Source organism: Lissotriton vulgaris, chromosome 12 (genome assembly GCF_964263255.1).
Source record: "Lissotriton vulgaris chromosome 12, aLisVul1.2, whole genome shotgun sequence".
Taxonomy (NCBI): Eukaryota; Metazoa; Chordata; class Amphibia; order Caudata; family Salamandridae; genus Lissotriton; species Lissotriton vulgaris.
This window is the reverse complement of record NC_141700.1, coordinates 594,937,575-594,960,814: the sequence shown is the minus strand read 5'-3', so window position 1 is coordinate 594,960,814 and position 23,240 is coordinate 594,937,575. Positions and strand designations below refer to the sequence as shown.

The following is a 23,240-nucleotide window of genomic DNA, read 5'->3' as shown; positions in this document are numbered from 1 at the left end:
TTCCGATTTTGTAAAGGAATGTGACAAATAGTATTCATCTATAACTGTGCTCACTAAACCCTTCAATCTACACTGCGTACAGAAGGGTTCACAACTTGAATTCACCTTTCCATCTACACTAAGGACAACATTGAATCTAGCCTTACTTTATTTAAGACAGACAATTGTACTGTGTCCTCAGATTCTGTTAACTGTGACAAAATAGCAGTCATCTTTCTTTGTGTCAACAACTGCCTTCAATCTACACTGCGGACAGCTGGGTTCACAATTTGAATTCAGCTTTGGAACTAAATTGGTCTTCAATAACTGTGCTGACAACTGCCTTCAATATATTCTGCGGCCAGTAAAAATCAAAACTTGATAGCAGCAGCTCCATTAGTGCACAAAACATTCAATTCAGCCTTGCTTTATTTAAGGTAGTGACTAATGTATTTTATGTCTTCAAATTTGTAAAAGAATCTCACAAATAGCATTCATCTATAACTGTGCTCACTAGAGCCTTCAATCTACACTGCGAACAGTAGGGTTCACAACTTGAATTCACCTTTCCGTCTACACTAAGGACAACATTGAATCTAGCCTTGCTTTATTTAAGACAGAAAATTGAACTGTGTCCTCAGATTCTGTTAACTGTGACAAAATAGCACTCATCGATCTTTGTGTCAACAACTGCCTTCAATCTACACTGCAGACAGCTGGGTTCACAATTCGAATTCAGCTTTGGAACTAAATGTATCTACAATATCTGTACTGACAACTGCCTTCAATATATTCTGCGGCCAGTAAAAATCAAAATTTGACAGCAGGAGCTCCACTACTGCAGAAAACATTCAATTCAACCTTGCTTTATTTAAGGTAGAAACCAATGGATTTTATGTCTTCCGATTTTGTAAAACAATCTCACAAATAGCATTCATCTATAACTGTGCTCACTAGAGCCTTCAATCTACACTACGGACAGTAGGGTTCACAACTTGAATTCACCTTTCCATCTACACTAAGGACACCATTGAATCTAGCCTTGCTTTATTTAAGACAGACAATTGTACTGTGTCCTCAGATTCTGTTAACTGTGACAAAATAGCACTCATCGATCTTTGTGTCAACAACTGCCTTCAATCTACACTGCAGACAGCTGGGTTCACAATTCGAATTCAGCTTTGGAACTAAATGTATCTACAATATCTGTGCTGACAACTGCCTTCAATATATTCTGCGGCCAGTAAAAATCAAAACTTGACAGCAGGAGCTCCACTACTACAGAAAACTTTCAATTCAACCTTGCTTTATTTAAGGTAGAAACCAATGGACTTTATGTCTTCCGATTTTGTAAAGGAATCTCACAAATAGCATTCATCTATAACTGTGCTCACTAGAGCCTTCAATCTACACTGCGAACAGTAGGGTTCACAACTTGAATTCACCTTTCCATCTACACTAAGGACAACATTGAATCTAGCCTTGCTTTATTTAAGACAGAAAATTGTACGGTGTCCTCAGATTCTGTTAACTGGGACAAAATAGCACTCATCGATTTTTGTGTCAACAACTGCCTTCAATCTACACTGCAGACAGCTGGGTTTACAATTCGAATTCAGCTTTGGAACTAAATGTATCTACAATATCTGTGCTGACAACTGCCTTCAATATATTCTGCGGCCAGTAAAAATCAAAACTTGACAGCAGGAGCTACACTACTACAGAAAACTTTCAATTCAACCTTGCTTTATTTAAGGTAGAAACCAATGGACTTTATGTCTTCCGATTTTGTAAAGGAATCTCACAAATAGCATTCATCTATAACTGTGCTCACTGGAGCCTTCAATCTACACTGCGAACAGTAGGGTTCACAACTTGAATTCACCTTTCCATCTACACTAAGGACAACATTGAATCTAGCCTTGCTTTATTTAAGACAGACAATTGTACGGTGTCCTCAGATTCTGTTAACTGGGACAAAATAGCACTCATCGATTTTTGTGACAACAACTGCCTTCAATCTACACTGCAGACAGCTGGGTTCACAATTCAAATTCAGCTTTGGAACTAAATGTATTTACAATATCTGTGCTGACAACTGCCTTCAATATATTCTGCGGCCAGTAAAAATCAAAACTTGACAGCAGGAGCTCCACTACTACAGAAAACTTTCAATTCAACCTTGCTTTTTTTAAGGTAGAAACCAATGGACTTTATGTCTTCCGATTTTGTAAAAGAATCTCACAAATAGCATTCATCTATAACTGTGCTCACTAGAGCCTTCAATCTACACTGCGAACAGTAGGGTTCACAACTTGAATTCACCTTTCCATCTACACTAAGGACAACATTGAATCTAGCCTTGCTTTATTTAAGACAGACAATTGTACTGTGTCCTCAGATTCTGTTAACTGGGACAAAATAGCACTCATCGATCTTTGTGTCAACAACTGCCTTCAATCTACACTGCAGACAGCTGGGTTTACAATTCGAATTCAGCTTTGGAACTAAATGTATCTACAATATCTGTGCTGACAACTGCCTTCAATATATTCTGCGGCCAGTAAAAATCAAAACTTGACAGCAGGAGCTCCACTACTACAGAAAACTTTCAATTCAACCTTGCTTTATTTAAGGTAGAAACCAATGGACTTTATGTCTTCCGATTTTGTAAAGGAATCTCACAAATAGCATTCATCTATAACTGTGCTCACTGGAGCCTTCAATCTACACTGCGAACAGTAGGGTTCACAACTTGAATTCACCTTTCCATCTACACTAAGGACAACATTGAATCTAGCCTTGCTTTATTTAAGACAGACAATTGTACGGTGTCCTCAGATTCTGTTAACTGGGACAAAATAGCACTCATCGATTTTTGTGACAACAACTGCCTTCAATCTACACTGCAGACAGCTGGGTTTACAATTCGAATTCAGCTTTGGAACTAAATGTATTTACAATATCTGTGCTGACAACTGCCTTCAATATATTCTGCGGCCAGTAAAAATCAAAACTTGACAGCAGGAGCTCCACTACTACAGAAAACTTTCAATTCAACCTTGCTTTTTTTAAGGTAGAAACCAATGGATTTTATGTCTTCCGATTTTGTAAAACAATCTCACAAATAGCATTCATCTATAACTGTGCTCACTAGAGCCTTCAATCTACACTATGGACAGTAGGGTTCACACCTTGAATTCACCTTTCCATCTACACTAAGGACACCATTGAATCTAGCCTTGCTTTATTTAAGACAGACAATTGTACTGTGTCCTCAGATTCTGTTAACTGTGACAAAATAGCACTCATCGATTTTGTGTCAACAACTGCCTTCAATCTACACTGCAGACAGCTGGGTTCACAATTCGAATTCAGCTTTGGAACTAAATGTATCTACAATAACTGTGCTGACAACTGCCTTCAATATATTCTGCGGCCAGTAAAAAACAAAACTTGATAGCAGGAGCTTCACTACTACAGAAAACATTCAATTCAGCCATGCTTTATTTAAGGTAGAGACTAATGGACTTTATGTCTTCCGATTTTGTAAAAGAATCTCACAAATAGCATTTATCTATAACTGTGCTCACTAGAGCCTTCAATCTACACTGCAAATAGTAGGGTTCACAACTTGAATTCACCTTTCCATCTACACTAAGGACAACATTCAATTTAGCCTTGCTTTATTTAAGAGAGACTGTCCTTAGATTCTGTTAACTGTGACAAAATAGCACTCATCGATTTTTGTGTCAACAACTGCCTTCAATCTACACTAAGGAAAGCTGGGTTCACAACTTCAATTGAGTTTTGCATGTAAATTTCTCTTCATTATGTGTGCTTAGAAGTGTCTTCAATCAATTCTGCACTCAGAAGAGTTCACAACTAGATACCAAGAGCGCCAGCACTACAGAAAACATTCCATACCATCTTGATTTACTCAAAACAGAGACAATTGCACAATGTCCTCAGATTTTCTTAAAGTTTGAACACTAGGAAATTCAACCTTCATTTATGTAATGCAGACACAATTCTACTATATCTGTTCACATTTTGTTTAAATAAGTGACGAAAACCATTCGTCTATGTCTGTTACCAACTGTCTTCAATCTACACTGCACCGGAAACGTACAAGCTCAGCGCCAAAGATACTACTTACTCAGTGTACCATAAATCATCACAAAGAAGAGTAAACAGTTTTATGTCACAGTGAGACATACTGTCTTTTTAAATGGAATTGATACAGAATTCAATCAACAAAAGACATTACTTCAATTACTGTACCTCCCCCCGACCACACATCATCACAAGGTGCATTCAAGCTCAGCGCCAAAGGAATTACTAACTCAGTGCACCACAACTCATCACCACGTGACGGTCTTGAATGAGATGACTTATTTACTTATTTAGAATTTTTTTTTAAAGATCTACTTCAACTTCTGTGAATGGACAACGAATATTTATTAGAAAACTTGATTTTAAAGACTTTGCTACCAATGTGTCGCGCTTGAACACACTCCATAGAACTTTGTTGCTTTAGATACACACTCGCTGCCTTTCTTGGCTGTGATTATCAATTATTCCTCAATTTCATATTCTAGTAGAACATCAAGGCCCTTTATCAAACCTTTATCAAACATTTTTGTCATAGCTGCTACCCCAGCCGATGGTTAATATTCCAAAAGTAGTCTGTAAAATCTGCCAAACAACTCTTTCAAAGGGTGATCCAAACAAAAATACTTCGAAATATACTAAATATTGAATACAAGACACCTGGAGAATTGCGCTCTTTGGGTCTAGTTAATGTATGCAGGTATTTCAATCATAGATTCAAGGCTATAATATCTTTTATCACCAATAACAGAAATTCTCCTCTTGGAACGGTTTTGGATTTCTTTTGGAGAAAAGAGTATCAACGAAAAGATACTCCTCACATACATATGCTAATATGGATCAAAGATGCTCCCAAATTTGCAACTGAGTCAGATGATACTGTGCTGTCTTTCATTAGAAAATATGCCACATGTAATATACCCAAAAGTATACAAGATAAAGACTTAAAACAACAAGTCTTACGATTACAAAGCCATCATTGTAGGAAATACTGTCATCGAAACTACAAATTTAAGAACAAGTTCTACACCAAATGCCGTTTTGGATTTCCACATCCTGCAATATTGAAAGGAAGAGTGAACAGTTTATGTCATCTTTGCTACATACTATCACAAAAAAGTCTCCAAAAATACATACAACTTAAAAAGAAATGAAGTCAAAAAATATAAATTCCTACAACCCAGTCATTTTGTCCATGTAGAATGCTAACATAGACATTCAATATATTGCAGACAATTCTGTTGCTCGATATCTAACACTCTACATAACAAAATGAGAAAAGACAGAATTGAAGGAGATGTGACAAGAGATTTCCTACAAGAAAAATCGAACTAAAAAATTATATAGTTACAGTTTAAAAATGTTATATCATCGAGAACTTGGAGCTTATGAATGTTCAGATCGCTTATCATCTGCAAGTCTTTACTCTAAATATACAAGAATCATTTGGGTGCGTCTAAGTCTTCATGCAACACAAACTTGAGTACTTAAATCTGTACAAGAAATTGAATATTTAACTGAAAAAAAGCCAGAAAGTATACGTATTATAGTGTATTAGTTCATAACACTTCCAATTCCAACTGTTCAAAGATCCCTCCCTTTTTATTCATTCTACTTTGAGTTCCTAAGGACCATCTCTTCTGAGAATCCTGTCAAATAGAACGATCACCATAATAACAGCAATACACTCATCTTCAACCTTTTCTTCAAAAAGAGATTTAATTCCTGAACACCCTCTAAAGAAGAAGAAAAAAGCACTAATTTGGAATTTATTTACTATCCCTGAAGAGCAAAAAATGGGTAATGCTCCGTTAGTAACCTCTAAAAATTTCCCAAACAACTCTTTAAAGGAGTAATGCATCCAAAAAATACTCCTTTGGCACACCAAGTATGATACGATATATCAAGAACTTGCACCCCAAAAACTTTGCTAGAGCTCCAACACAGATGTTACAGGAAAACTCACCTGATGCTGCACCAAGCACATCGATTGCTGCAGCAGCATATTCAGCAAGCAATCCACACCCACGAATTGATCCTCATTTTGGTGAAATTAACATTCTATGCATTTTTTGTGATGAACTTTTGTCTTACGGGGAACAGTCTATCGACCTAATAAAATGCAGGGAGTAGGAGCATCGCTATGCTCAACATTACTTTTTTGACATCATCTTGTAATTGGTAGCAACTACCCCAGCCGAAAGCAGTGCTTAATTTTCTCACTTTCTGCCTTTCTTGACTGGAATTATCAATTAGTCTTCAATTTCATATTCTGATTGAACGTCAAAGCCCTTTATTGAACCTTTTTGTCATAGCTAATACTCCAGGCAAAGGTTAATGTTCCAAAAGTAATCTGGAAAATTTACCAAACAACTCTTTCAAAGGGTAACCCATCCAAAAAAGACTTCTTTCACACAGCAAATATAGTGCGACACGTGAAGAACTTGCACCACAACAACTTTGCTTGAGCTGTAACACAAAAATTGCAGGGCAACTCACCTGCTGCTGCACCAAGCACATAAACTGCTGCAACAGCATCTTCGGCAAGCAGTCCATACTCACATATTAATCTTGATTTTAGTAAATTTACATTTCTATACATTTATTGCGATGAACTTTTCTGTTACGTGAAACAGTCTATCAACTTCATAAAAAAAGAAACATATCTGTCCTCAACATTACTCATTAGACATTTATCAACCTTTTTTGTTGTAACTACTCCCACCAAAAGCACAAAAGCAGTTGGAAATATGCACACTTGCTGCCTTTCTTGACTGGGGTTATAAATTCTTCTTCTTCTAATACAAATTCAAAGTACACACCCTTTATTCGGCCTTCTTGTTCACTACTTCCCGTAAATTGCAGTGCGTAATTTCCACACATTTATCCTTTCTTCTGACGCACAGTCTGTAATGAGCTCGGTATCCAAATATCTACTTCCATGATAAGACAATGCTTACTTTGCGCATCTTCAACATTTCTAACTTTTTACCTTAATCATCTTATAATCAATGAACACATCATTCACATGTACACACACTTACGTGCTGCCTTTCCTGGCTGGGGTTATCTATTATGGCCCTTTATCAAGCCTTTTTGATATTGGTATAGCTACTACCCCAACCGAAGGCAGTGGGAAATTTGCACACTTGCTGCCTTTCTTGGCTGGGGTTATCAAATATTCTTCTTGTAATACAAATTCAAAGTACAGGCCCTTTATTGAGCCTCCTTAGTAACTATTACTCGTGAATGGCAGTGGGTAATTCGCACACTTGCGTCCTTTCTTGCATCCTTTTCTACCGCACAGTGTGTGTACTTTGTGCACTTCCATTGCTTACTTAGATATGGTACCCATTTGTCAGGCTCCCCCTGCGGAATCCAACGCACAGTCCGTGTAATGGACTTGAAATCCAAACATCCACTTCCCTGACAAGACAGTGGGTACTGCAGCCTTTCTTAATTTTCAGCTTTTTTACAACCCTAGAAAGGGGGAAATATTGTTATTTTTCAACACTACCACCCAGTGTCGGGAGTGTGTACTTTATGCACTTCCTTGCCTACTTACATGTGGAAGCAGTTTCTCGAGACTCTCACTGTGGAATGCAACTCCCACTCTATTTAATGGACAGGAAATCCAAACATCCACTTCCCTGACAAGGCAGTAGGTATTATTCGGGCCTGCTGCTTTTGTTATTTTTCACCTTATTCATCTTCCGCTCAATGAACACATCATCCACACATACACACACCTACTTACTGCCTTTTTGACAGGGGTTATCAATTATTGTTCAATTTCATATGCCTATTCAAAGTGCAGGCCTTTATTGAGCCTTTTTGTTGTAGCTACTACCCCGGCCGATGGCACTGAGAAATTTGCACACTTGCTGCCTTTCTTGGCTGGGGTTATCAATTATTCTTCTTGTAATACAAATTCAAAGTACAGGCCCTTTATTGAGCCTTCTTGCTAACTATTACTCGTGATTGGCAGTGGTAATTCGCACACTTCCTGCTGTTCATGCATAATAAAAAGTTTAATAAAAGTCTACCAATAATAAAAAAGAGCAAGTATGGTCTACAGTTATCAAATCTTCTGTTTGTTATTCTAATTCAAAGTACTGGCCTTTTATTGAGCCTTCTTGGTAACTACTACCAGTGAATGGCAGTGGGTAATTTACACACTTGCAGCTTTTCTTATTTTTTACATTATTCATCTTCCACTCAATCAACACACCATCTACACGTACACACGCACCTACTTGCTGCCTTTCTTGGCTATGTTTTTCAACTATTCTATTTCATATTCGTATTCAAAAGGCATGCCCTTTATCGAGCTTTTTTGTTGTAACAACTACCCCAGCTGAAGGCAGTAAGAAATGTGCACACTTACTGCCTTTATAGAAGTGTATTAGTGTTTCCTGGAAGTGTAAGGAAATCGACTGGGCAATTAAAGGTATAAAAGACAAATTTAACGGTGCATGAAAAACTGCATACATAGTCTATAGGGGTTTCAAGCAGTCCATGCCCTAAGGCCCACTTTGCAACATGAGTACTTCAGTACTAGCTGAATGATTACAATTCTGCAACAAGAATGTCTCAACCCACTTTAACCCCTTGCATGCTGATGACGAGCTGGGCTCGTCATGGCGTAGCCTGCTCGCACGCTGATGACGAGCCCAGCTCGTCACGTAACATGCGATTTTAAAAATCTCAGCGTGCGAGCGGAATTCCGCCCGCACGCATGCGGTTAATAAATGTATTCTTATAACATCTCATAACTTAATAGAGCTTCTAAAATAATTTCATCATGTATTTCATATTCCTGATTATCAATTTCAAAACTCATATGATCATACTCGATGTCATCTAATGCTTCCAGAAAATCAACATCTAAGGTTTAGTCTAGGAAATCACAGCTAATATCTGCAGCATTTATATATTCCTCTTCATTCTCGCTACTTGTAAAAAGTATGTTCAGCTCTTCTATGACACTGTTACTAATTTCAAAACTGTCTTCCAAATTGTTTTGTTGATTTTCCATACTGAATTTCTTATGTTGTAGGTCCTTGTGCAAAAACATAAACACTTCATTTTATCTTTACTGTAATAACAGCATATGTGGTGATTCATATGAATTATATTAAATATTGATCTTACAAATAAAGCAACAATATTTTGTACATGACTGTAACTGTCTTCCAAATTGTTTTGTTGATTTTCCGTACTAAATTTCTTATGTTGTAGGTCCTTGTACAAAAACATAAACACTTCATTTTATCTTTACTGTAATATCAGCATATGTGGTGATTGATAAGAATTATATTAAATATTTATCTTGCAAATAAAGCAACAATATTTTGAACATGAGTGTGACTGTCTTCCAAATTGTTTTGTTGATTTTCCATACTGAATTTCTCATGTTGTAGCTCCTTGTACAAAAACATAAAAACTTCGTTGTATCATTACTGTAATATCAGCATATGTGGTGATTCATATGAATTATATTAGATATTTATCTTGCAAATAAAGAAACAATATTTTGTACATGAGTGTATTTTATTTTGAAAACATTTAAAAATTAAATACAATAAATAGTGTCACTCTGCATTGTGTCAAGTGATTTATTTATTTATCCTACCTACTGTGTTGCAAACTTAAAACAGTGACAACACTAGTGCCATGCTTTGACTCACCCCATTACGTTGTCAATTAGGGTGGAGGGAAGAAAAGAAATGGGGTAAAGTACATGTCTCCACATGTACTGCTATATTCAGAACACTGGATGAAGCACTGAATAAAAAAACTCAGATTCAAAAAAACGTACACAAAAGAAAGCTGCAGAAAAGATACACAAAGGTAAGGTACACAAATAGGACACCGAATCTTGAACACAAACTGGTAAGTAAGCAAAAGAACGAAAAAGCTAAAAATACTGCAACAGATGCTACGCTATGGAACTCATTCTTAAAAGAGGTAGAAACATACTGTAAATGAAACGGAATTCAAATAAAGAAAAAGTAAAAAACATACATGGATGACAAATTCACTAGAGGAATACTCTATTCCTCAACATAAAAAAAGGTTTTTACAGAAATTAAATGTACGAATGTTTAAGGAGCTGCAAAGGAACCCATTTCCCGGGACTCCCAAAAAATTTCATTAGGGACCGTGTGGGGAACACCAATACCCCCACGGTCCCAGCCAGTTCCCCGCGTCCTTCGAGAGCCGGAATTGCTTTGTCAGAGAGAGCAGTTTATATGCTGCTCTCTCTAATGAAAAGCAATCTGCGTTCCTACTTGAAAGACACAGCAGCTTAACTTGCTCTCTCTTTCAAATAGGAAACCAGTTTCCTGTGCTAAAGTGGCAGCCGCGACGCTCCCGCCCTACCATACCAAACAGCAATGTCCCAGGAGTAGACATCCCGGGACAATGCAGGAGCCGGCCTTGAGAGATGGTGGTCCCCTGAGCCATCAAGAGCTCCAGGACGGAGACCACGCGACCCCCTCCCAACATTAAAAAACCCTGAAAAGTGGTAATCCCTGGGCTGAGAGGTCCGTGCCGTCATGGACCCGACCTTTTTTAAATATTACTGCCCCAGGAAGGTGGCAGTCTCCGGGGCATGTACGAGGGCCATGAGCCTCCCGCATAATTCATTAAAAGATGGCTACCAACACTTCCTAGTTTGGAGCGTTCACAGCCAATCAGCATGCAGCTCATGGTTCAGGATGTTTCTACCCTGTCCCCTTTCCTTATTTCTCAACTTTGTTTTCCTATTTTCTTATGACTCAGTTCTTGCTACCAGCAACATGGCTGCCAACTCTTCCTGGTTTACAGTGTTGACAGACAGTTGACAGCCAATCAGCATGCAGCTCGTGCTCATAACTGTACGGATTTCCATATGCGTACCCCACGATATTTCTATTTAAAGAAATAAATAAATATGTAGCCTAAAAATTCATGAACGACCCCCTGAGCAAGCCTAGAGGGTCAGGATGTTTCTACCCTGCCCCATTTCCTTATTTCTCAACTTTGTTTTACTGTTTTCTTGTGACTCGGTTCTAGAGACGAACAAGATGGCTGCCAACACTTTAGAATAAATAGCCTAAAAATCCATGAACGACCCCCTGAGCAACCCAAGAGGTTCAGGATGTTTCTACCCTGCCCCCTTTCCTTATTTCATAACTTTGTTTTCCTATTTTCTTATGACTTGGTTCTTGCGACCAACAACATGGCTGCCAACACTTCCTGGTTTGCAGTGTTGACAGACAGTTGACAGCCAATCAGCATGCAGCTCGTGCTCGTAATTGTACGGATTTCCGTACGCATACTCCGCGATTTTTCTATTTTTAAATAAAAAAATGTATATAGCCTAAAAATTCATGAACGATCCCCTGAGCAAGCCTAGAGGGTCAGGATGTTTCTACCCTGCCCCCTTTCCTTATTTCTCAACTTTGTTTTACTATTTTCTTGTGACTAAGTTCTAGCGACAAACAAGATGGCTGCCAACACTTCCTGGTTAGGAGTGTTGATAAACAGTTGACAACCAATCAGCATGCAGCTCGTGCTCATAATTGTACGGATTTCTGTACGCATGCCGTACTCCGTCTCTAGATATCGCTATGATTTTACTTGTAATTTTCTTAGAAACTACTAAACGGATTTACAACATTTAACAAAAAGCACAATCTGTGAACCAAACTCTACCTCTCTGCCAAATTTGGTGTAATTCTGTTCAGCCGTTCGGGCTGTAGCCCTGGCTAAAGGTCCCTATGGAGAAAAAAAATTCTCAGCCCCCACTTGACGAATCACCCCCAAATTTTCTGCTAAGGAGCGGAACCAAGCAGGCCATTTTCTTGGAGAAATTCCCGAAGATTCGTCCACCAGCGCCAAAGTTATTCCAAATAGAATGTTGTGGATTGGAAGTAGGTCCTAACTATAGCTGCCTACTGGCCAGTAGGTAATATATATATATATATATATATATATATATATATATATATATATATATATATATATATATATATATATATATATATATATATATATATATATATATATTACCTACTGGCTATCGCCAGTAGGTATATATAGTTAGGATTAATTCCCTATGGGATTTCTGAAAATTCTATGTCTAATAACTTTGGCGTTTGAGGACGGAATCGGCTGAAATTTTCAGGAAAATGGCACATTTTGTTTCTGAGCAGCCCCTGAAAATTTGGTGGAGTTTCGTCAAGGGGGGGCTGAGAAAAAAGGGGGGTCCCAAAACGCGTTTTTTCCATTCATTTTTCCATAGGGCGGTTGGACTCACTTTTAGCTCGAACGGCTGAATGGATTTGCACGAAACTTGGCAAAATTGTAGGGACTGTTAGCCCGATGTGCCTTTGCTAGGTCTCAATATATGTGCTCCAGTAGTTTTTGAGAAATTAACGTTCAAACCAAGATATATATCTGTAACAGCGCTCTGGGCAGCGATCCGGTCCGCTTACTTTTCGCGAAACGGAACTTTGCGCGCAGAAAGCTGATTGGCTCTCCAGTGTCTGTCAACATTCTAAACAGTCCGGAGCGGCCGCCATCTTATCTCTCGGTAGGATCGAGAGAGAAGAGGTGAAAAACTAAGGGGGAATTTATTGAAAGGGTGCAAGGTATACCCCTTTTGACCCCCTAGGATTGTTGTTGGGGTTATTAAAGGGTCCCGTGGGGAAAATAAAAAAAAATGATTTTTCACGGTAGAAGCGTTTCCCGGGCCGCGAACTGGGCCGCAAACTGGTAGCGAAACGGGAATTCGCCATTTTGTGCTTCGTTTTAATTGTTTAGAGACAAAAATTATCGCCGCACATCGGCCACAATGCATGAATATCGTTGAAAAGTCAGCGATATTCATGCATTATCCAGCAAATGCTCTTAGCCATGTTATCCACCTTCCATTGGATAACAGAAAGCTGATTGGCTCTCCGGTGTCTGTCAACATTCTAAATAGTCCGGAGCGGCCGCCATCTTATCTCTCGGTAGGATCGAGAGAGAAGAAGAGGTGAAAAACGAAGGGGGAATTTATTGAAAGGGGGCAAGGTATACCCCTCTTGACCCCCTAGGAATGTTGTTGGGGTTATTAAAGGGTCCCGTGGGGAAAATAAAAAAAAAATTATTTTTCACGGTAGAAGCGCTTCACGGGCCGCGAACTGGGCCGCAAACTGGTAGCGAAACGGGAATTCGCCATTTTGTGCTTCGTTTTAATTGTTTAGAGACAAAAATTATCGCCGCACATCGGCCACAATGCATGAATATCGCTGAAAAGTCAGCGATATTCATGCATTATCCAGCAAATGCTCTTAGCCATGTTATCCACCTTCCATTGGATAACAGAAAGCTGATTGGCTCTCCGGTGTCTGTCAACATTCTAAATAGTCCGGAGCGGCCGCCATCTTATCTCTCGGTAGGATCGAGAGAGAAGAAGAGGTGAAAAACGAAGGGGGAATTTATTGAAAGGGGGCAAGGTATACCCCTCTTGACCCCCTAGGAATGTTGTTGGGGTTATTAAAGGGTCCCGTGGGGAAAAAAAAAATATATATATTTTTCACGGTAGAAGCGCTTCACGGGCCGCGAACTGGGCCGCAAACTGGTAGCGAAACGGGAATTCGCCATTTTGTGCTTCGTTTTAATTGTTTAGAGACAAAAATTATCGCCGCACATCGGCCACATTGCATGAATATCGCTGAAAAGTCAGCGATATTCATGCATTATCCAGCAAATGCTCTTAGCCATGTTATCCACCTTCCATTGGATAACATGGCTAAAAACCGCTCTGTGCGTGAGCTTTTTTTTTTTTTTTTTTTTTTTTGCTGCGTGACGTTTGTTAACGTTCGATTCGATGGAAATCAGGAAGTGTTGAACACCATTTTGTCACTGCGAGTAAATATTTTGTTATAAATGAATCCTTATTGATAAACATTGTCTGCGCCATCTTGCGTTTTTGTCCAATGCCACAATTTTGTCGTGCACGGCAGCCATTTTAGATGACTTGACCAGGGCCACTCTCTGCACGCCGTCGATTCTCAGCATGGCTCCCCACCCTCGCACGCATCTCCCCCACGCAATGGTCACCCCCGCTCTCTCTCATGCATGGGCCATATACTTCCCCCATCTGCGCTGCTCTTCTCTGAGAATCACACCCTGTGCCCGTTCGACACCTCCCTTTCACCCTATTCACTACCGCACCCTCTGACACTTCTCTTCCTCTGTGTCCGATTGTCCAGGCCGGACCTAGGCTATCACCTAGCCCTGCGGATGTAGTGTATGGCTCCAGCTGTAGAGTATCCAGACATGCCAACCCTCCCGATTCAGGTGTGAGACTACTGATTTCAGTGCTAGTCTTTCGTTTCCCGATTCCTGCAAGGAAAAACCCGGGGGCATATTTCCAACAACTAGCGGTAATTTTTGTCTCTAACTTGTTTAGAGACAATAATTATCGCCGCACTTCGGCGAATTTTATCGCACATAAACCTTGCTATTAGCAAGGTTTATCGCAAATGCGATAAAAAACGGCCGCAATGCATGAATATCGCTGAAAAGTCAGCGATATTCATGCATTAGTCAGCAAATGCTCTTAGCCATGTTATCCACTTCCCATTGAACAAGCGCATGGTCTTTTAAAGATTTGTGAAGTACTCGGGGCGGCGGTGTGTGTGTGTCCTCTTTCAGGAGCGGGCGGGGGGGCACTGGCAGCAATTTGCAGGCCAGGCAGTGTTCAACACGTGCATCACCCTTTCTCTGCCTGCTATTGCGCTCCATGCTTCGGAAAAGTAAGAAAAAGAACGTGCATTTGAGTTTGAAATGTCCGATCTTGTAGCAGTACACTTGCAAAGCCCACACATGACAATAACCCGATTCAAGGCCCCATTCACCCGATTTTTTAAAAAAATATAGTACTCCAAGACAGTTACATTTTAAAACTTTATTAATATTTAAATATAACGAACGCAACAAAAACTGTAAATATATTTAACCATTTTTTGAAATTAACCAGAACTATAACGATAACAACAACAACAACAATAATATAACTTTTATGCCTAAATTACGCAAACATTTAGCTAATCTGCTAAAGGGGGGAGTCGCCATTTCTTTACAATAATCAATAATGAAAAATCCACATCAATAGGGTTGCCCGTTTTGTCGATGCAGCACTATAGTGCAATATACACAGCACCTGGGGTGTCAAGAGTGAACAGGTCTTTCTTTGTTCCTTAAGATGTTATCTCCGAGAATGCTGATGCATTGGTGTCTGTACACTTCTTTGTCAATTCTGTCAAGATGATAACTGCTTTATAAACAGACGATATCTTTGTTTCGTCATTAGTGTTAAGTGTGTCTGAAACTACAGTGCCCTTCTGTTTTTTTTTCTTCAGGCTCTACAGAGTTTTGTGTGTTGTTCTTTTGAGCGACAATTATTCCAGAGGTTTCAGGTTCACTTGTTTTGTTCTGCAGTGAGTTAACAGCTTTAGAGAGTTCATGTTTATTTGCTATGTCCTGCTGTTCGTGAACTGCTTCAGAGACGTCAGCCTCATTTTTTATGTTTCAGTAGATCCTGGACCTGCCCGGCCGCGCCCAAAATGGCGCCGGTGTAAATGGGACTCGTAACTGCTTGTTCTGTACTGGTTGCCCAACCTTGATATCACGAGATACATATGCAGTTTTGAAGCACATGGCGGAGGCTTGTCTGCTGTAGTGGGGCGCCCCTTTATCGTTTCAGTCGCCATTCCGCCCGCTTTTGCTACACTGTGCCTCATCCGCCATTCAGCTGTTTACCGCCCGCTCTTACGGCTACAGCGTCTCGCTCACCATGTAGTTGAGTTGCTCCCACTCTTGCGGTGCAGCGGTAGGCGGCTTCCACAGGACTCTTAAAATGGCGGCCGGCTCTTCGGATTTGGGCCTGGTCCAGTAAAATGGCCCTGGGACACCTTGGAACTCGGACGCTTGTCTGCCAGGGCTTGGGTTCCATTCTCGAAAGCGTCCCCTCAGCCTTGAAGATTGTACAAAAGTCTTGGGGGCCCTCGACTCCCGCAGGCTTCCGGTGGGGAGCGGCTGCCATGATTGCTTGCGGAATGGCCACGACGGAGCTACGAGATGGTGGTGCTCTCATGGTGACGCCAGCTTCAGTCTGAAACATCCAGAAACAAGGTGGGGCTTTCATCGTTTGGGGAAAAAAAATGTTTTAATCCAATGAAAAGTGTTATTTTTAGGTCACATGACCTAGTCTTACATAATTAGGAAAAGAAAAGTAAAATGAACCAATGAAAAGTTTTATTAACAAGTCACATGACCTGTTATGCTTACGTTACGCGCTGCGCGGCGCGCTCTGGATCGTTTCCGGGAAGCTGCGCCTTGCGCACCGGAGCACATCCGGGTGCGCTAACGCGTCGCGTCATATGACGCATTACGCGACAATGCAGGTGCAGAATATAGTCAAAATGTCTCCACCAACCAGCGGTCGGAATTCCACCGCTTTCAGCAGTCCAAAAAGTTCGGTCAAATCTTAAGAGCGGGAGCAACTCAACTACATGGTGAGCGAGACGTTGTAGTCGCAAGAGCGAGCGGTCAACAGCTGAATGGCGGAAGAGGCACAGAGTACCAAAAGCGGGCGGAATGGCAACTAAAACGGTAAAGGGGCGCCCTACGACAGCGTGTCTTCAGGTGAAACGGATTGTGGGACAAGGTCCAGAATGAAAGATTCTTCAAAAGGGAAAAAATTCCGCCGGACCCCGGGAGCCGGCCACCTATGCCGGGGGCGATCTCAGGCCTCACCAGGGCAACACGACTTGGGGAGGGGGCAGGAGCCAAGCGCCCCCTCTCAGTCCGCGCCATCTCACCGCCCCTCGGGAGCCTCCGTCAAGCGGTTTAGGGAGGCACCGTATCACATTGTTTTCCAATGCAGTCAGGTCCACAAATGGACCCCACTACTTTGAATAGTGAAGCTGCAGCAGGTGCAAATAAGGTTTAAACAGTGTTACAAGAACTGCTTAGAACTCTGAAGTATGGCACTCAATAACCAGGACTTATGCCATTTATGTAAGGCAGTGACATGGAAGCAACTCAGGGACAAAAAGCATGAACGAACATTCACGTATGAAAATCTTATTTGGAGAAGGGGTAGAATCCAAACGCCCCCTGCCAGTTCGTGCCACTACACTGTATGTGGAAAATCTGAAGCCATCATTCTACAAACTCTCAACGCTTGTTATCAGTGCATGACTTTCATGCTCGATCGATTGAGCTAGCCGGATCGGGCAATAAAAAGTATAAAATAGTTATGTAAATAGTTATTTAATAAAATGTTTTATTCTGTTTCTTTGGTGGTGTGTTGTGTATATTTATAATATTTGCATAGGGTTTGCCGTTATTTTGGGCGGTGTGGGTGGCGGAGTCGAGCTGTTTTGCAGCCCTCATGGTGTGGAGCTCAATTCATTTCACTATTTTCGTATTTCTCATGAAGGGTTATTCCTAATGTTTGTATTTTACCGAGGTTAAAAAGAGATCGAATTAGTGGTCTACTGATTTTGCTCGATTACTTTTATTTTTTTACACGATTTTTCACTATCTGCAAAGACTAAACAGAGTATTGCGACTTTGTGCTTGTTTGTAAATAGAGAATGATCCAAAGAGAACCAATTGTAAAACAGTAAATGCTTGGATAATAATCAATCAAATGGAGAGACAAGCAGGTACGACGGATTACAACAGGGGTAAAGGTCTGCGTTAACTACCGTTCACTATCTGCAAAGAGAGAGTACTACTAAGAGAAAAGAGGGGAGTGGGGGGGGGGCAGCGTTCAAAGCACATCAGCGTGCATAAACACGAAAACGTTTTTACCTATCACGTACTTGACATTTGACAGCTTTTGATGTTTGCTATTAAAAAACCATTGAAATTCACAGAAAAAACCATAGGTTATACTCCATATATAGTTAGGAATTTGCATTTACAAAACCTTGAAAATTCAATGAAAAAACCATTGGTTTTAGGCCATATATAGTTAGGGATTTGCATTTACAAAACCTTGAAAATTCAATGAAAAAACCATTGGTTTTAGGCCATATAAAGTTAGGGATTTGCATTTAGAAAACCTTATTTTACTCGCATAAAACCATTGAAATTCCATATATAGTTATAAGCGCTAACTATATATCGCGCACCCGCAATCCACTGCTGATGATGTCACATATTACATCATTCATGACATGGTTAGTGACATCACTGATGACATCACTGATGACATCTCAAATGACATCACTGATGTCATCACTGATAACATCTCATTTGACATGACTGATCACATCACTGATGATATCATTCATGTGATAATACCATGAACCTCTTCAGACTCTAATATAACCTTAGATACAATCAGTGTAAACAGACAGTCACTCATCCATGGAGTTACTCACACACCTAGTCAGTTATGCCAAAAATCAATCACACCTCCATTTTCTCAACTATACAGTTATACACACCTTACTTATTCAAACATATACTAACACATATTTACTTTACTCTCTTATACAATCTCTGATACATGTTCACAATGATCCATACAGCCACTCACACATTCACTAGCTCTTATGCACAGTTATTTATAGATGTCAACTCTCACATGTACTGTGTTTTACATATGTACTTAATATGACATGTAGCACTGAGATATCCATTCACTCACTAATACACTCATGCACAGTCAACCGCCCATACAGCTGTTTCCACATGCAGTTTTGAATCTATACATATAGTGAATCAACTACTCACACATCTATGTACAGAGTCACACACCTCCCAGCCACCCATACACACACACTCAGTTTCCCATACAAATACTTGGACAACCAATCAATAACCCATACAGTTACTCATATAGCTACTGATCAACATATGCAGCAGTTTGTAGAACAACAGATATAATGATGCACAAATTAAAACAGTTTAGTCACTAACCCATGCACTCAGTGAGACACATTTAATCACTCACTCATACAGTCAGTCTTGCACCTACTAAATCCTTCATCCAGACACTTATACATCCACTCATTCTTCAATATGTAAGACATGTTTTAACTTTACAGAAACATACAGTCACTGGATGTTGTCATCAGTGATGTCATCAGTGATGTCACTAACCATGTCATGAATGATGTAATATGTGACATCATCAGCAGTGGATTGCGGGTGCGCGATATATAGTTAGCGCTTATAACTATATATGGAATTTCAATGGTTTTATGCGAGTAAAATAAGGTTTTCTAAATGCAAATCCCTAACTATATATGGCCTAAAACCAATGGTTTTTTCATTGAATATATATATATATATATATATATATATATATATATATATAAATATATATATATATATATATATATATATATATATATATATATATATATATATATATATATGTATATATATATACATACACTTTATTTATTTGATGTACCGGCATATATTTGCAACAGATGATTTATACCATGTATGCCATATTTCTCTGGGTACACCGTTTATGCTCATCAGTGTTTGAATTATATGATGTCTCATGTTTTTTTAAAACAAAACAGTCAGTAATACGAAATATGTTTACTATGTTCGTTGTTTACCATTACAAGATGGCGGACATTACCAGTCCACTTTTGATGTCCTCTAACACGGAAGTGTTGTTGTTCATAAAGCATTATTGAAATGTTACTAACTTTGTGTGAACAAGCGCTTTTCAAGCGCGAAACGCGTCGCAAGGTTTATGATGGAATAAACCCCTTTTGCTTTGGTACACTTTTCACTTCTCCTGACTCCTGTGAGTGTTTTACCGAGTGCTCGTTGGTACGCCGTTTTCGTTGTGATATTGATTCCGGCTTCTCCGCCGGACACGAGCCACCTCTTTGAGCGTCTGGATTGCCAGCAGGATAAACCTTGGAAATTATATTTATTGAGGCAATCTACGCTGGTGCGGGAGCCGACAGTCCTAATCGTCACTTCGTGTTCAGCAATTGGAACGCCACACCCCGTGCCTCCTTGGGCAAGCGAGGCATCCCCTGGCGGTGTTGGTAAACGTATTGCTGAGGTGGAACGGAAGAAAAGTATGCCCGATTTACAGGGTAACTTTCAAACAGGACATTGATTTTTCCCGTAACTGTGAGGAACTCTGCTATTGTGCAGAGGGTAAGACGACGCAGGAATAAGGCAGGCAGTACCAGAGGGATCTGAGTGAAAGATCCAAGTATTCACCATGGATGACAATAAAGAAAGAAGAGAGGCGGCATTGACGCTATTCGCAAGAGCTCCAGGTAACAGCAGAGTGATGAAACCCACCACAAAGGCTGATAAAACTCTAACGGATCATCTCAGAAGATATGAGAATCTCCATAAATTAGAGATATCAAAATGGTGGGAAGCACCTTCCCTGCAGGACTATATAGATAAAAAAATGATTCCGCGTGATTTAAGAATCTACATAACACCGTCATATGACTCCCCCGACCCGCTAATGCTGGAAGAGTGGTCTGAAAATTCTACCACCAGCTCCATGAACATGCTAAGAATCTTGGTAAAATACGCGTGGTCAGACCGTGAAAATATCAAAAAAGAAATACTTGCCCTGACTGAAGAATTTAAAAAATTCTCTGAACAAGAAATGATTACAAAATTTATTGAAGAAATGAAAATGAGACTTAAGGTAACTGAAGAAGACATTAAAAAACGCAAACAATATAAATTGCACCGCGATTGTGAGGCAGGGAGAATCCTAACACACAGTCGCAAATATGACCATCTTTTTGATGATGCTAAAACATCAGGTGCAGTAGCGGTCTCACTGAATGCCACTGAAGAGGAAGAAAGTGATGAATATAGTGATGCCACTTCCTTTGAATCAGATTTGATTGAGACTGAAGGGAGCAGCACTTCAACTGATGGCGCTCAGCCCAGAAAGCACACAACTTTTTTAGACGAATATCGCATGCTAAAAGAAAACAGGCAAGCCACACGTTCGTCCACAAGGTTAAAGGAGCAACAGGAAATGAGCGGGAACGCACGCAGAGGAAGACCAAGGGGAACCAACATTAGAGGAGGAAGAAACTCAAACAGAGGAGGAGGCAACTACAGAGGAAGAGGAACGAAGCAAGTGGGATACAAAAAAGCTCAATACAAGAAGAATTAAATATGGATGAAGATCAGGTAAACAAAACCATTATTAATCTTACCTCTAAAGTACTAAGTGGTAAAGACAAAAGAACTCTATGTTTAGGACTATCTTTCTGCACCAGCACCCCTATGAACTATGCAGATAGCAAAATAGACATTTTTAAATTCTGCAGAAAACTTAAGTTAAAAAAATGGCATAAACTCGAACCCACTAAAAACAAATCACCTACGGCTAGCACAAGGATTGGGGCCAGAGATGAACTAATTATTGGTGACATCAATACCATGATGGCCTTGAATGCATTGGAGAATGACATTGATGAACCTGTTGATGCAGCTGAAACTAGAATGATTCTAGACACGATGGAAATTAGGCAAGATCTCACAGAGGGTACTGAATTTCGTAATAAATCCACTTTTGTCCCCAAGTTAAATCATGACAATATTGACACTTTTCAAGATGTGGTGGGCAATGAATTACTAGAATTCAGAAGTAGGAACTGGCCTGGGAAGATGAGAAAATTTAAACATAATCTTACGTTAACCCAGAAGAAAGCCATGCTGGATTTAGCCTCTGATGATAACATCCTTGTCAGACCAGCAGACAAGGGTGGAAACATCGTCATTCTAACTAGAGAACTATATGTCAAAGAAGCAAGGAGACAACTTAACTGTGCCAAAACTTATAAAATTTCTTCACGAGTGGAATACAATCAGAGTATTGTGGGTATTTGGGACAGATTGAGTGAATGGAAGGATAGGGGGCTTCTTGAATAGGAAGAGTATTGTTTTCTAAAAAAAGATAACCCTATATTACCCATTCTCTATCTCCTACCGAAAATACACAAATGCCAAGAAGATCCTCCCGGTAGACCTATAATTTCTTCACAAGGAAGCGTACTAGAGAATGTCTCATGGTACGTCGATCACTCATTGAGAGATTTTGTAGAGGAGTTGCCCTCATATGTAAGGGACACCAAGGATTTCCTTGATAAATTGAAGAACATTAAATGGGACATCAATTATCTGTTAATTACGATGGATGTGAACTCCCTTTATACCTCAATTGAACACCAACAAGGGATAGAAGCATGTGCAAGGTTTTTGAAAAAGAGGAACATTGGATATCTGTTGCACACCACTATGGTGCTTGATATGATGTTGTATTGTCTAACCAATAACTTTTTTCTATTCAATGATGAAATCTTTATTCAATTGCATGGAACAGCGATGGGTACATGTTTTGCCCCGAGTTTCGCTAATCTGTTCATGGGGGCCTGGTAGAATGATCTAGGCAGTGACATTAACATGACCGAAGAACTGGGCAAAACAATAATCTGGCTACGATATATAGAAAACATTTTTGTCGTCTGGAATGGCACCAAAAAAGAGGCCCTGGCTTTTGTTGACAAATTGAACAACAATACCAGGAATATCTCTCTATCATGTAACATCAGCAGTGAAGAAGTTGACTACCTAGATATCAAAGGACAGATTAGGGATAACTGTATACAAACATCCCTTTACAGAAAGAAGACCGACGGGAACAGCCTGTTACACGGACTGAGCAGTCACCCCGACAATCTAAAATGGAATATCCCTTATGGCGAGCTCTTGAGAGCCAAAAGAAATTGTAGCCTAGAATCTGATTATCTGAAAGAAGAACAAATAATGTCCAAGCGTTTTAGAACAAGGGGATACCCTAATTGGGTTATAAAAAGAGCGATAGATAAAGTTAAGCTTGTCAAATGAGAGAATCTATTAACCAAGACTGTTCCCCCTATGGACACTGAAGAGAAAAGTACTGAAACACGGATCATTATGAATTACAGTGGTAATGCGGAAAGTATCCGCAAGATCATTGTAAAAACCTGGAATATTGTGAAAAACGATCCGGTGATAGGAGCTAGTCTACCAGATAGACCCAGTATCACATACAGACGAGGCCAGACACTGAGAGACCTTCTAGTGCATGA

The 23,240-nt window shown here is 39.9% G+C and overlaps 1 protein-coding gene across 1 annotated transcript in view; it reads right to left on the bottom strand.

The window, feature by feature from the left end:
• Positions 1 to 23,240, bottom strand: part of LOC147677799 (ATP-binding cassette sub-family C member 12-like) — a 2,578,840-nt gene that overhangs the window by 1,069,250 nt on the left and 1,486,350 nt on the right. The gene's annotated exons all lie outside the window — the stretch shown is intronic.